Below are 12471 nucleotides of genomic sequence, written 5' to 3'. Positions count from 1 at the left end.
AAGACGTTTTTGAACTTTCCACCCTAAATATTTTATGGAGTTTTTCATTCTATTGGTTCGTTAAATATTCAGGGAAGATCTTTTTCAGTTGGCCTTCTGACTGACAGAAGAATTGATTCTGACGTTGTTACGTTTATTTCTATTCTCCAGAGTTTAGCTAAGCCTCAATAATTTCAAGAGTTTTGTTAAGTAGTTCTACAATTTTTGCATCTGACCGCGAGGAAGTGGATAGCGCGATGTCGTCCGCATAAAATCCGATTGAAATTCCGGAGACCTCAGTGTTGTCTTTTACGTGAACAATCCAAAATACTAGTCCTAGAGTGCTGTCTTGTGATACATTTGCGCGGATGGGTCTTTCTTTTGAAAGTTTCTGGCCTATTTTAAGTGAGAATCTTCTGTTGGAAAGATAAGAGTGTATAAAATAGATAAGCCCTCTTGGAAAGTTGAAATTTATTAGTTTTCTAAGTAGTTCTACATACAAGACACCATCAAAAGTTCTTTTCTAGATCGAGAAAAAAAGCTTCAGTATGTTTTCATTGATTTTAATTTAAGCTAATGGCTTCGATGAGCCTGAGCATCATGTGCTGGGTTTAGTAACCTTTTATAAAACCGCATTTTTGCGGTTTAAGGATGCTTTTTTTCGAGGTGATAGTTTACGCGAGTGAGTATTATTTTTTCAAAAATGTTCTTTATTTTATTAAGAAGACTAATAGGTCTGTAGCTGGTTGGTAAAATGGATGTTTGCCTTTTTTCTGAGAAAATAAAATGCGAGCTATTTTCCAAGATTCAGGATAGTAGCTTAGTTGAATACAGGCTCGTCATGTGGAGTAAATTACTTTTATAATTTTCTGCTGGAAGGTTTCCTTTGTCGGTACAAGAGAACGCAAAAATTTTATCCGAGATTTTGATGGGTGGAATATTTATTCGCGGCTTCGTTAGGGCTTTAGGCATACGATAGAGTGAACTTTAGTTTGAAGTTTATCGGCTTCTGTATTCCAATTTCTACACCTGTGCTCCTGAAATCTAATTGGTATTGTTTTACGCAGGTAAATAATTGTGTATTTGACAATTAAGGTGCGGAATTCCTGAAAAAAACCAAGATTTTGCCAAATGTACTAGTTTGGGAAAGATTCAGAAAGATGGCTATCCTTTGAGAATGGTTATTTTAACTAATAATATTCCCACTATATTATTGAAATACAATTTTAATTTGATTTTGAAAGATGCTATCACAACTTCTAAATATAATATAAAAAATAGCTGGGAAGGGTTCTGGATGACTATTTAATGAGTTCTTTGGAGTTTGTTGAAATTTTTCCGAGTATACCTCTGGATTAGTTGAACAGACAATTTTAAATTGATGCTATAATATCTAAACAAGTACTCGATTATGTTAATAAGAATTTATCAAAGGGATAGTTTTTATGATGAACTTAACTTATTTTAAATTTAATGGATCATTTTATGGGAAAAAGTTTGGTACTCCCATTGGTTGAGTCATTTCTCCGATTTTAGTAGAAATTTTCTATGGAGGATTTGGAGGTTTTTGCTTTTAAGAAGTTAGATTTTATTTGACCTTTTACTTTCCGTATGTTGATGATAGCTCTTTATGTGTCCCACTGACAAAGTTGCAGATGGTTGACTATGCTTTCAACAGTTTCCATTAAAAACTTCCATTTTCCCATGAAATAGAAAAGACTAATAAAATCAGTTCTGTAGATTTTTTAGAAGTAATTAAAGGCCAGGGCGGTAATATTTTTACCAATTGGTACCCGTGTGGAAAAATTTCGGGGCGCTGGCCAAGTGCTGGCCAGACCGTCTTATGTCTGGTCAAACGCTGGACAGACGGTCTAATAGCGCCGCTGGCCAGAAGTGCAACGCCTACACCATGAGATGGTCTAGATCGGACCGTAGAGAAAGAGGATTAAGATAACCTATAAAATCATTGATCGATATCGATTTTTTATCAAGTTTTAAATACTATTACATGGATTCTTTCCTTATTGTGTTGGGTGATTTCAAAGCAGGATATTTTGACTGCTGTGTTGATAACAAAATAGCAGACAATTCACGACATTGGTCATAAGTATGGCCATCCTACGGACGCAGAGGGAAAGGCGACAATTAATACAACATAACATAACATTTTTCTCAAATCATTATTGTCCATCTTCGTTTTTATTAAAAATGTGGCTAGAAATAGATTCAGTACGATGTAAAGACATATATAAAATCTTCCTCTCTGGTCTTTTGTGGGTTAGGTTGCAATTTGAGAAAGAATCAATTAATTTTATCTCATATAAGTGGATATTATATTGCTCAACGATTATCAAAAAAACAGTGTGTATATAAACCTAGGCATGTGTCAATCTGCCTTCAACACAAAACTTTCCTGCAAACTTTAGTATTCTTTTAGGTTTTCCCAATCATTTCTGTCTGCTGAGGATTACACCATACACTGTCCGCCTAAATGGGCCAAGGCCAGCACCCTGTCAGACCGTCTTAAGTAGACGGTCTAGATTCGGCCTAGCCAGCCGATCTTTCTACATAAGACTGCCACGAAATTTTTCCACACGGGTACAGGAAAAAAAATGTTCAGGTGGAATTTAAAATTACTTTTCTGCTCACCATTTTCAAAAAAAAGTTGCAATAATCAAAAACTTAGTTGACAGAGCTCTAGGTTTGTCACATGTTTCATTTTGAAAAGGAAATTTAAATATTGTTAGGAATATCCTTTTTCTAAATCATTACCCACAAAAGTTAATTGAGAATAATATAAAAGTTAGAATTCAACAAATCAAAAGCAGGAAAGCAATATTTTGCCTGAAGATAATCAGAGGGAATTGAGGTAATATGGTTACTTTAATACTTTTGTACTTTCATTTTTGGTCGAATTTCGAAAACTTTTGAATTCATGTTAAAAAATTTCAAGATTCATACTATTTTCCGTACACTATTTAAAATGGATTCAATAATAACTGTGTGCAAGGATCCTTTGGATAATTTTGAAAACGGTGGTGTTGTCTACAAGATCACTTGCAAGATTTGTGAGATGACTTACGTGGAACAGACAGGCAAACTTCTCAATACTAGGATAGAGGAACACAAAAGTGATGGTCGTTTGGGATACTGTTATTAGAGAGTCTTGCCAGACATACAAAGGAATTTATTCATGTTGACCATGATTTTGATTGGGATAATGTTGTAATTTTGCATAATGAAAGTAATGAGAGAAAGAGAGAATTTATGGAAGTGCTTTACATCAAAAATCAAAAGAATTTGTCAATTAATTTAAAAACTGATTTAGATAGGTTATACAAGAGTTATTCTAGAACATTTTCTAGTACATACAGAGCTTCCTGACTGGAAAGGGAGAAAGTTTCATGATCATAAGTCGTGACCTATATGAGCTAAAACATTGCTTTTTTTATTTTACGCAGAATTTACTCCTCTGTCATTTATTATCTTGACGTTTTTCTGCAGGATGTGTATGAAAAAGTTTTCAAAAAACTCAAAATATCAAAAAAAATTATGTTTCTTTAAAGAGTCATAACTCTTGATCTGAATCTACTTCTATTCAACTTTTGAAATTTTTGTGGTGAAATTAACAGCTTCGAAAATATAGATACCCAACTTCAAAACTGGTTTTTTCGTTTCTTTTTTCCAAAAAAGCTGGGTTCTTTGAAGGACCATAATTCGGCAACTCTTGAAGATAGATGGGTTTTTTTGCCCTCACATTTTTCAGAATTTCATCTAGTTTAATTTTGTTGTTGGTCAGGCATCCCATGATTAATAAGATAAGTTGGAAAAAAATTTTACCCTACGATGATAATAGTCTAAAGGATAGAACCGGTGGGGGAAGAACAATTTAATGATTTTGCTTGGTTTGCAGTTTTGGTTAACTGTAGTCATGTTGTAGGTTTTATTTTTTCTGCAGAATATTGGATTCCAATTAAAATAATTATATTTTCATAACAGATTTCAGATGCTTAAAAAATGTGATTTGCAACATTCTCAAGACTAAACTGATTTGATCCTAAAAAACTCTGAACAAACGGTTTCCAACAAAGTAATTCCCAGAAATATATTTTATCTTTAAATTGGATAAAAACGCTGCAGCATGTTTATCTAACAAAAGACCAAATTCATCTGACGGAAGATACAATTTATCTGAAGTATATATTTATTTGAAGTATGTGATATCTCAAACGGCAGCGTCTAGGTTCACGAAAAAATGTCCTTCATAAAGTTGAAAATCCTCGTGGTATTAATTTTTTTAATCGTACCACTTTACTTAAATGATTTTAACCAAAAAATCATTCTCCTACACTTATAGAATACATAAGCTGCACTTTGGTTAGTTTATACTTTATAGTGAACACTCAGCCAAATTCAGTCCTTTATTTTTGTTGAACAAACCTTTTTTTGGTGAACCTAGACGCAGCCGTTTGACATATTACATATGACAAATAAATATTTTCATCAGATACATTTTCCTGGGGATTACTGTAAAGTAGCTGCTTCGCTCTTGGAATTAATTTATTTTGTATTTAATTTTCTTGTGCATGCGATTTTTCAATTTCTGCTCGAATCAAGTGTTTTTGTTCTCCGACCACGTCCTTTTTTTCTTCTTCACTTGTTTGGACTCAAAATATAAAAAAACAAGAAATTACAAAAGCATGTTCAGTTCTCACTTGACGATAGCATTAATAGACAATTTTAACTTTAGTTTGTAAAACAGTTTTTTTATCATTTTATTTCTTAAGTCCCTATTTTGCCTTTATAAAAAACTAAGAACTACAGAAGTCTGCAGGAAAGTAATATAACCGACCCTGCTTGTAGAAAACGAGTCCGTTATACTTCGGCACTAATTTTAATAGTAATTTAATTTATACTTATCTTAATCACCGATAGGAAAATGGTAGAGGGGCTAGTTCTAAGGAATCGGAAATATTTGAATTAATTAAATCTTAAATCATAAATAAATTAATATTCCAAGTAAAAAGCATAAATACTTCTTTTATTTTAACAAAGAAGTTTCCCATTACAAAGCCGTTATTTGGAAATAACTGAAGGGGGAAGAAAATAATTTACTTAGGGTCACGACAAGATTCTTGGCGAAATGGTGAAACTAATTTTTTAAAAATAATTAAAATTATGATCTTTCTTCTAGTTTTCCCAGACTAGACAATTGGCTATAGCGAACTTTGTTACAGAATTATACCCTATTTTTGGAGGTTATAGTACAATATTCGAAATTAAATTAAATAGAATCTTTTAAACATTCACAATTAGAACAATAATTTACAAATCAGAGTGAAAGCATTACTAATGTCACAAAATAATTTACAAGCAAATAATACGGCCACAAAATAAGGGAACATATTAAATCATAATGGGAACGTCAGGACAAAATAGATAACGGGGCAATATAAAGTAACCAGGGAAATCATATAAGATGAAATAAGCCACAATAAATAGAAGTCAGAAATAAGTAAAAAATAAATTAATTTAGTCAACGGTAATTCAAAAATAATGTGCTGATTCAATTTAAATAAATCAACTAAAACAAAAGCAGGGAAAAGGCCACACAGTTTTAATGAATTCTTCCTTCTGGCGAATTGAAAGAAATGATTACCTCAAGGAAAGGATTTGAATTCGTAGCGATCAAACTTTATAAAATAATAACAATTGGATGAAAATTGACAATATGGTTAAATAAACGACAAAACTTTCGTTCTTTAATTCAATGAGATTGTCGGCACGTGCTATTCCAGAAGCTGCTGGACGAAAGATGAGAACTTTTCCGGCGTTGTTATTTTCTTTGATAAGTGGCTGAATCCTGGTTAGTTAAATTGGGACTATTTGATTGGTATCGCCAGGGAATGTTGAAACAGCAGAAATAGGGTCTGAGGGATGTGACTGCAATAGAAATTTGGTGTCCTCTAAATTACTTTCTACTTAACTTAGTGATAATTTGTTCATCAGTTTGCTCAAAATAATGTTGAATTAACGTCCAAGACATCCTCCCCGAAGTATAAGATCAACCAAGCTGACTACTAAATCCTACTAAGACTTCATGGAAATTAGAAATTATAGCACCAGGAACGTTGTCAGTGATATCCGGGACTGAGCTAAAGAGGTCCCACTCGCATTGCCGGGGATCGACAATAAATCTTCTCAACAAAAGAGATCATGAATTTCGCTCCGAGGCGAATAAGTTATTGAGGTAATCAAGTGTAGCCGAAAACTTTCATCCTAGTAGCATTTCAAGATGTTTAATAAGTATCGGGGTATGACCAGAAGGACATGATCAGGTTGGCTTAATTTGAACATAATTAATTACATAAGTTTCAAATCTATATATGCTGTAGACAATCATTTTGGTTAATAATCAGATAATGGTTAGCATATATACATGTTTCTTGATTCTGTTCGTAAGTAGAATTTAACGTAATACTAAATCAATCAGACACATAACAAAAAATTACTATGTTTTGTCTCACAGAATCAAATGATCAACAGCCAAGTACGCCGAGTCGTAATAGGGATAGCCAAGGAGCTAGTTTAAAAACAAAAATGTAATCTAAAACCAATATTAGAGAATTTTTCCACAACATCTAGTTTCTTTCTATTCATGAAATGCTTGATGGACGGATCCAGAGGGAATTTTTTAAGCAGTGTTTACTCAAAGTAGAGTGAATAGATAGCACATGGTCATATTAACCGAATTTGCCCAAATCATTATTATATATAATTTTGTGGAATTAATATAAAATTGTTGGGACTCAGAAGTGAAATCCAAAATTAAATTCTTTGGACAATTATTAATAGCTTATCAATTTAGTATAAGTTATTTGTTCCAAGTTAACCAATTTTTTACTCTTTAGAATAGTTAGTAACTATATTTTTTTCACAATTAAGGGAAGCAGTTGGACCAAAGTGAATCACTTTGCAATCTGATGATATGATCATTCTTAATGGAAAGCTTACTCAAAAATGTCATGGAAGGGTGGTTTATAAAATAGATGAAGATGGAAGTTTCGGTAATTTAAAAACTAAAACACAACCTAAAAATAATAAGTAAGAATTCTGTCTGAAACATGAATTTTTTCTGATCATGGAACCTATTTATTCAAAATGTATTATAATATATTTTCAATTAGTAGTTTCCATAATTAGAAAAAATTGACGTTTTATGCAGTATTCTCGCCTATTATTAAAAGGTTGTGGTTTAGTTTTTTAATTACTAAATTAAACATCTTCATCTATTCTATAAAGCATTCCTCCATACACTTTTGCCACAAGCTCCAACTGCTCCCCTCGATTAGATAAGAAACATAGTTACTATTTTGAAGACTAAATAATTTCTTAAATTGGAACTAATAAATTATACTAAATTGCAAGTCTATTATTAATGATCGAAGAAATTAAATTTTTAATTTTATTCCCGAATCGCAACAATTTTTTATTAGTTCGAAAAAATTATACATACTAAGAACTTGGGCAATTTCGGTTAATATTACTATATGCTCTCTATGCACTTTATTTTGAGTAAACACTGTTTCATAAATCACATCTGAATCTGTCCCTGAAACCCTCCACAAGTTGGAAAAAACTAAACGCTTTGACAAAATTCTCCAATATTTGTTCTGGATTATATTTTAGTCTTCAAATTAACTCCTCGTTTATCCCTAAGACGGGTTTGGTGCGCTTGCTTCTTTCTTACTTCATTCTGTAAGTAAAATCGTAGATATATATGTTACCTGAACTCCCGAATCTTCGAGTTGTTTATAATAATTGCAGAATGTGAAAAAATAATGTAATTTAAAAAATGGGCTTCAAACCACTTTTAGAAAGGTACATCTAGATAGTTTAGAGACGTGTTCAAAGGTGTTTTTTGTTTTTCGATCCGGCGCTTAGATTCTTCACAATTGATTACGAAAGTTACAAATCCATAGATATAGCAAACTTCAGTGTAGTCATAATTTGGATCATAGGTGCCATAATGTCTTACATACGGGTCGTAAACGTCTTTTCCTTGTCGATATTTTGGATCAGCATCCTGGAAGATTGGAAATAATGTTAAAGAAGAATTAGCATGTTGGGGATGAGCTTCTCTATAAAAATCCAGAGCTTCATGAAATTGTACTTCATATGGATAATTAAGCGCACTACGTTGTTGAACCTTGGTAATTTGGATTGTTTTAATTAGACTTAACTTGACTACTATCAGGTCTATGGTTGCTAGAAATCATAACAGCAGTATCCTCACCAGCTGAAACTTTTGTTTTATGTTTTGGTGGCATGCCTGATGATATTTCTGTAAAAAGGTTTTAAACAATTATAAATTTACAGTGCTAAACATGTGTTTGAATATTCTAAAGCGTAATTAATAACATATCTTATGACCTCTGACTTATGCAAATTATCATAAATTGAATTCCACATAAAATATTTCAACACTGCGAAAATTGTCTGCATTAGGAAAATCCGCTAGTACACTAAACTCATCATATCTAATTCAATCTGGATGTTGTCCAAGGATTTATCGCGTATTTGCCTTTAAATTTGTATTAAAATCAGTTTTACTTTGTACTTACAAATATCGTTAAAGAAAATCATGAAGCTGTTGACAAGAGTACCGAAAAGGCACTTCATTTTCTTCCTAGTCTTAAAGAAACTGACTGCCTGGGACAAAATCTTCACTTGATACTCAAATGAATACAAGGTAAAATAGATTTAGCGTGTAAATAATTTTGAAAATTTACATTTCGAGGCAATAAATTGTAAACATATTTTGTTGGAAGTGATGATATCAGGTAGTTGATATAAAGGTTTTACAACATTGCCTTCGTACTGTTTGAGTAAAGTTGACAATGTCACACAATCGCGTTTTTTATTAAATGTACAACAAAAAATGAAAAATAAAAATTTCATTTCATTAAGATAAGGCACTAAAAATTCATATCTAAATCTCTAATTAATATGGAGCGTAAGATGGAAATATTTACTCATAGTTTCCTGTAAAGAATCCCCAGATGAGGAAACCTAAATTGGTTTCGAAACATGTTGGTTTCTAAATATAAAGAAGACAGAAAAAATAGGAAGAGAGAGAGAGAGGTTTGTTTGGTTCTCTCTTTCCTATTTCTTCTTTTTTTCCTTTTTTATTTGTATGTCTCTAATCATCCATTTAAAATCTTTGAAAACATATTTCTCTATTTAAAGTCATTTTTTGCACAGTCATCTTGTACACATTGAATTTTTTGAATGTACGTTTTTTTAAAGAACTTTTTTTCGATTCTGAATTGTTTAAATCTTTTTGTTCAAAAATATATTTTGTCCTTAATTAGACTTTGCTACGGTTATGTTTTTAAATTCTGTTTAAAATACTTAACTGTTTGTCATGTTTTTATTTCTGCAAAATACAAAAAAATGGTAGGGGGTCCTTTACCCTTGTACTTTATTTTTTAAAATTCGCAACAACTTTCTCCTGAAGATTATGTTTTAAGTTATATATTTCATTGCTTGATTGAAAATTGAACAATTTTGAAAAAAGAATTCCTTTTTCGTTGCAAATGCAACTATATATATATAATTAATATTAATTATATATATTTTTTTTTTATATAAAAACTCATCTGTTTTAAGACAAATTTCACACTTTTTTTTTGAAATTTATGTATTGGTGTTCAAAAATTAAATGAAATCTTTTCGGGGTAAAGGTTCAACCTTTTAAACAAAAATGGTCGTTTTTTATTAAAACTGTTTTGTTAAAAATTCAACTACTTTCTGTTTGAATTTAATATTATCGTGTTGAAAATAGAACAGAAATCTTTTCTAGATGGAGATTCAACTATTTATTTTTAACTTTTAACATGTAAAAAAATTAAAAATTCATCTATTTTAAATAAAATTTCATCTTTCTTGGTTAAAATGCAACTGCTTGGTTGAAAATTAACTTATTTGGTCAAAAAGTTATACTTTTTGTTTAAAATTTATATTTTGGTGTTGAAAAATGAAATAGAATCTTTTCTGGGTGAAAGTTCAACTTTTTGAACAAAAATTTGTCGTTTTTTAATAAAACTGTTTTATTCCAAATTCAACAATTTTCTAGAAAATTTACTTTTTGTTTAAATTCAACATTCTGACGTTGTAAAGAGAACTGAAAGCTTTTTTTGGATGAAATTCAAGTATATTTTCAAACATTTTTTCTGTAATACAAAATTCATCATTTTTAGTACAAATTTCATCTTTTCTGGTAAGAAAAATTCGTCCTTTTTTATTGAAAATTAATTTTTTTCATAGAAACTTATTTTTTTTACAAAAATTTATATTTTGATCTTGAAATAATCAACTGGAATCTTTTTTGAGATAAATATTCAACAATTTAAAAAAATTTAATTAAAAATATCATTTTGGTTGTCTTCTATTGTCCTTTAATTTAAGAAAATGATATACAATGAAAAGTTCTGTAATTTTGAAAAGCTGCAATTGTAAATTCTTGAATTTAAAAAATTTAGAATTGAAAATTATTCAATTTAAAAAATTTTATTTGAAAGATTTGCAATTTTAAAGATTTAAAATTAAAACAAATTCAATTGCGAAGGTTTAAAATAAAAATGTCAATTCTCAAGCTTGCGAAGTAATAAATTTCAAATTTAAAACATCAAAATTACACAATTTTTATTATGCAACTTAAAACTATAGAGAATGCAACTTTTCTTGTTAAAAACTAATCCTTTTTGGCTGTAAAAATTCGTCTTTTTCGTATAAAAATTTAAGTATTTTTTGCAGCATCTTATTTTTCGTTAAGAAATTCGTATTTTGATCTTGAAATGTCATCTGAAATATTTCTTGAATGAAAATTTAACGATTTTTTAGAAAATCTTTTTTATTATAAAAATTAATCTGCTTTAAAATAAATTTCTCTCTTTTTTGGATGAAAATGCAGCTGTCTAATTGTTGCAAATTAAACTATTTTGTTGAAAAGTCACACTTTTTGGTTAAAAATTCTACTGTTATGTTGAAAATGGAACTATATTTTAGCAAAAATTTTTGTCGTAACTTTCGTCGTTTTTCCACACATTGTTTTATTTTATTTTTTATTTTTAATGTTATTTTTCACGAATAAAACAAAAAGTACGCGTCCTCTAAATAAGTGATTTAAATGAAACTGTAGATCTTTTTTGTTATAACAATTTTTTTCTAATTTATATTTTTTCGTATCCGACACAGTTTGACCACAAAATGAAATTTTTCATGATATTTTGTGCAATTAAAATTTGAAGTTTCGATTTTCCAAGAAAATCCAAAAATTTGTTATGATAATGAAATAATGATAAAGACTTTGTTCTGATAAGGGCTTTTAAAAAGCAATGTTTTTCTTCTTCGGACTTTTTTTCATATCGTGCGTTTTTTTCGCTTAAAATTTGTCTTTTCGTTTGATTTAATAATTTTTGAAAATGCTATAACTTTGAGAATTTTCTTTTCATCAAAAAAGTCATTAGGATGAATTGTTTGTCATATTTAATACTATAAATATCCGTACATAGAATTTTGAAATTCAGAAAAAAGTGGTCTCAAAAATTTTGAAAGTGCGCTCACAATTTGAATTTTTATCAAAAATCACTGGTTAATCAATTCGTTCTTTATTTTAGGACCTAAAAGAATTGTGCTAAAGATGGATTTGATCCGTTCATTTTTTTCGAAAGTTATCGTGTTTACAGATGAACGGCTGGACAGCCGGACGAACAGAGAGATAGACGGCAACGTAAAAACTTGATTTTTGAATTCAGGGGGTCTCGAAACGTAGAGAGCCGTTGAAAAACTGTGCTGTCAAATTTCGAACGATTCTAATACTTTCTCAATTATAAATGATGAGCATGTAAAAAGACGAATTTTTAACAAAATAGTTCAATTACACAGCCACACAAAAAAAAGTGTGCGGATCTGGTAATAAGACACACGTATTCCTATGGATTTTGGGGCGCTGAATTCAAATTCGGTATCAAAAATCACCTATCACGTCATGATTGAGCCATAACCTCAAAAAACGACGAAAAATCATGCACTGAGGCAAATAAATTTCAAAATAATGCCAGTGATGCAAATTTTCACTTCAAAAACATGTCGACAACTGTGAAGGATCAACCCTTGCTTGACATCAACTTATTTAACACAACTTTATCCAACAGAACCTGACCTCACCTAACCTGAATTAACAGAAATTTATTGGACTACACGTAAAGCTCTGGAAGCATATTTTCCCGGTAGCAAATATGTGCTACATCGAATGGGTCCACTCGAGCCTAACCTAGAAATAAATCTAACCTAGCCTAATCTACCCTAACCTAACCTCACTAAACCCAATTAAACTGATTGTGTTGTCCCATTGTGTTTGCGGTACCGTTTCATTCAGCTTCGGCTTAACCTACATAGAGGTTTAACCTATCCTAACCTAACAAAACC

The sequence above is a fragment of the Belonocnema kinseyi genome, chromosome 5, assembly GCF_010883055.1.
Source record: "Belonocnema kinseyi isolate 2016_QV_RU_SX_M_011 chromosome 5, B_treatae_v1, whole genome shotgun sequence".
Classification (NCBI taxonomy): Eukaryota; Metazoa; Arthropoda; class Insecta; order Hymenoptera; family Cynipidae; genus Belonocnema; species Belonocnema kinseyi.
This window is presented reverse-complemented; position numbering follows the sequence as displayed.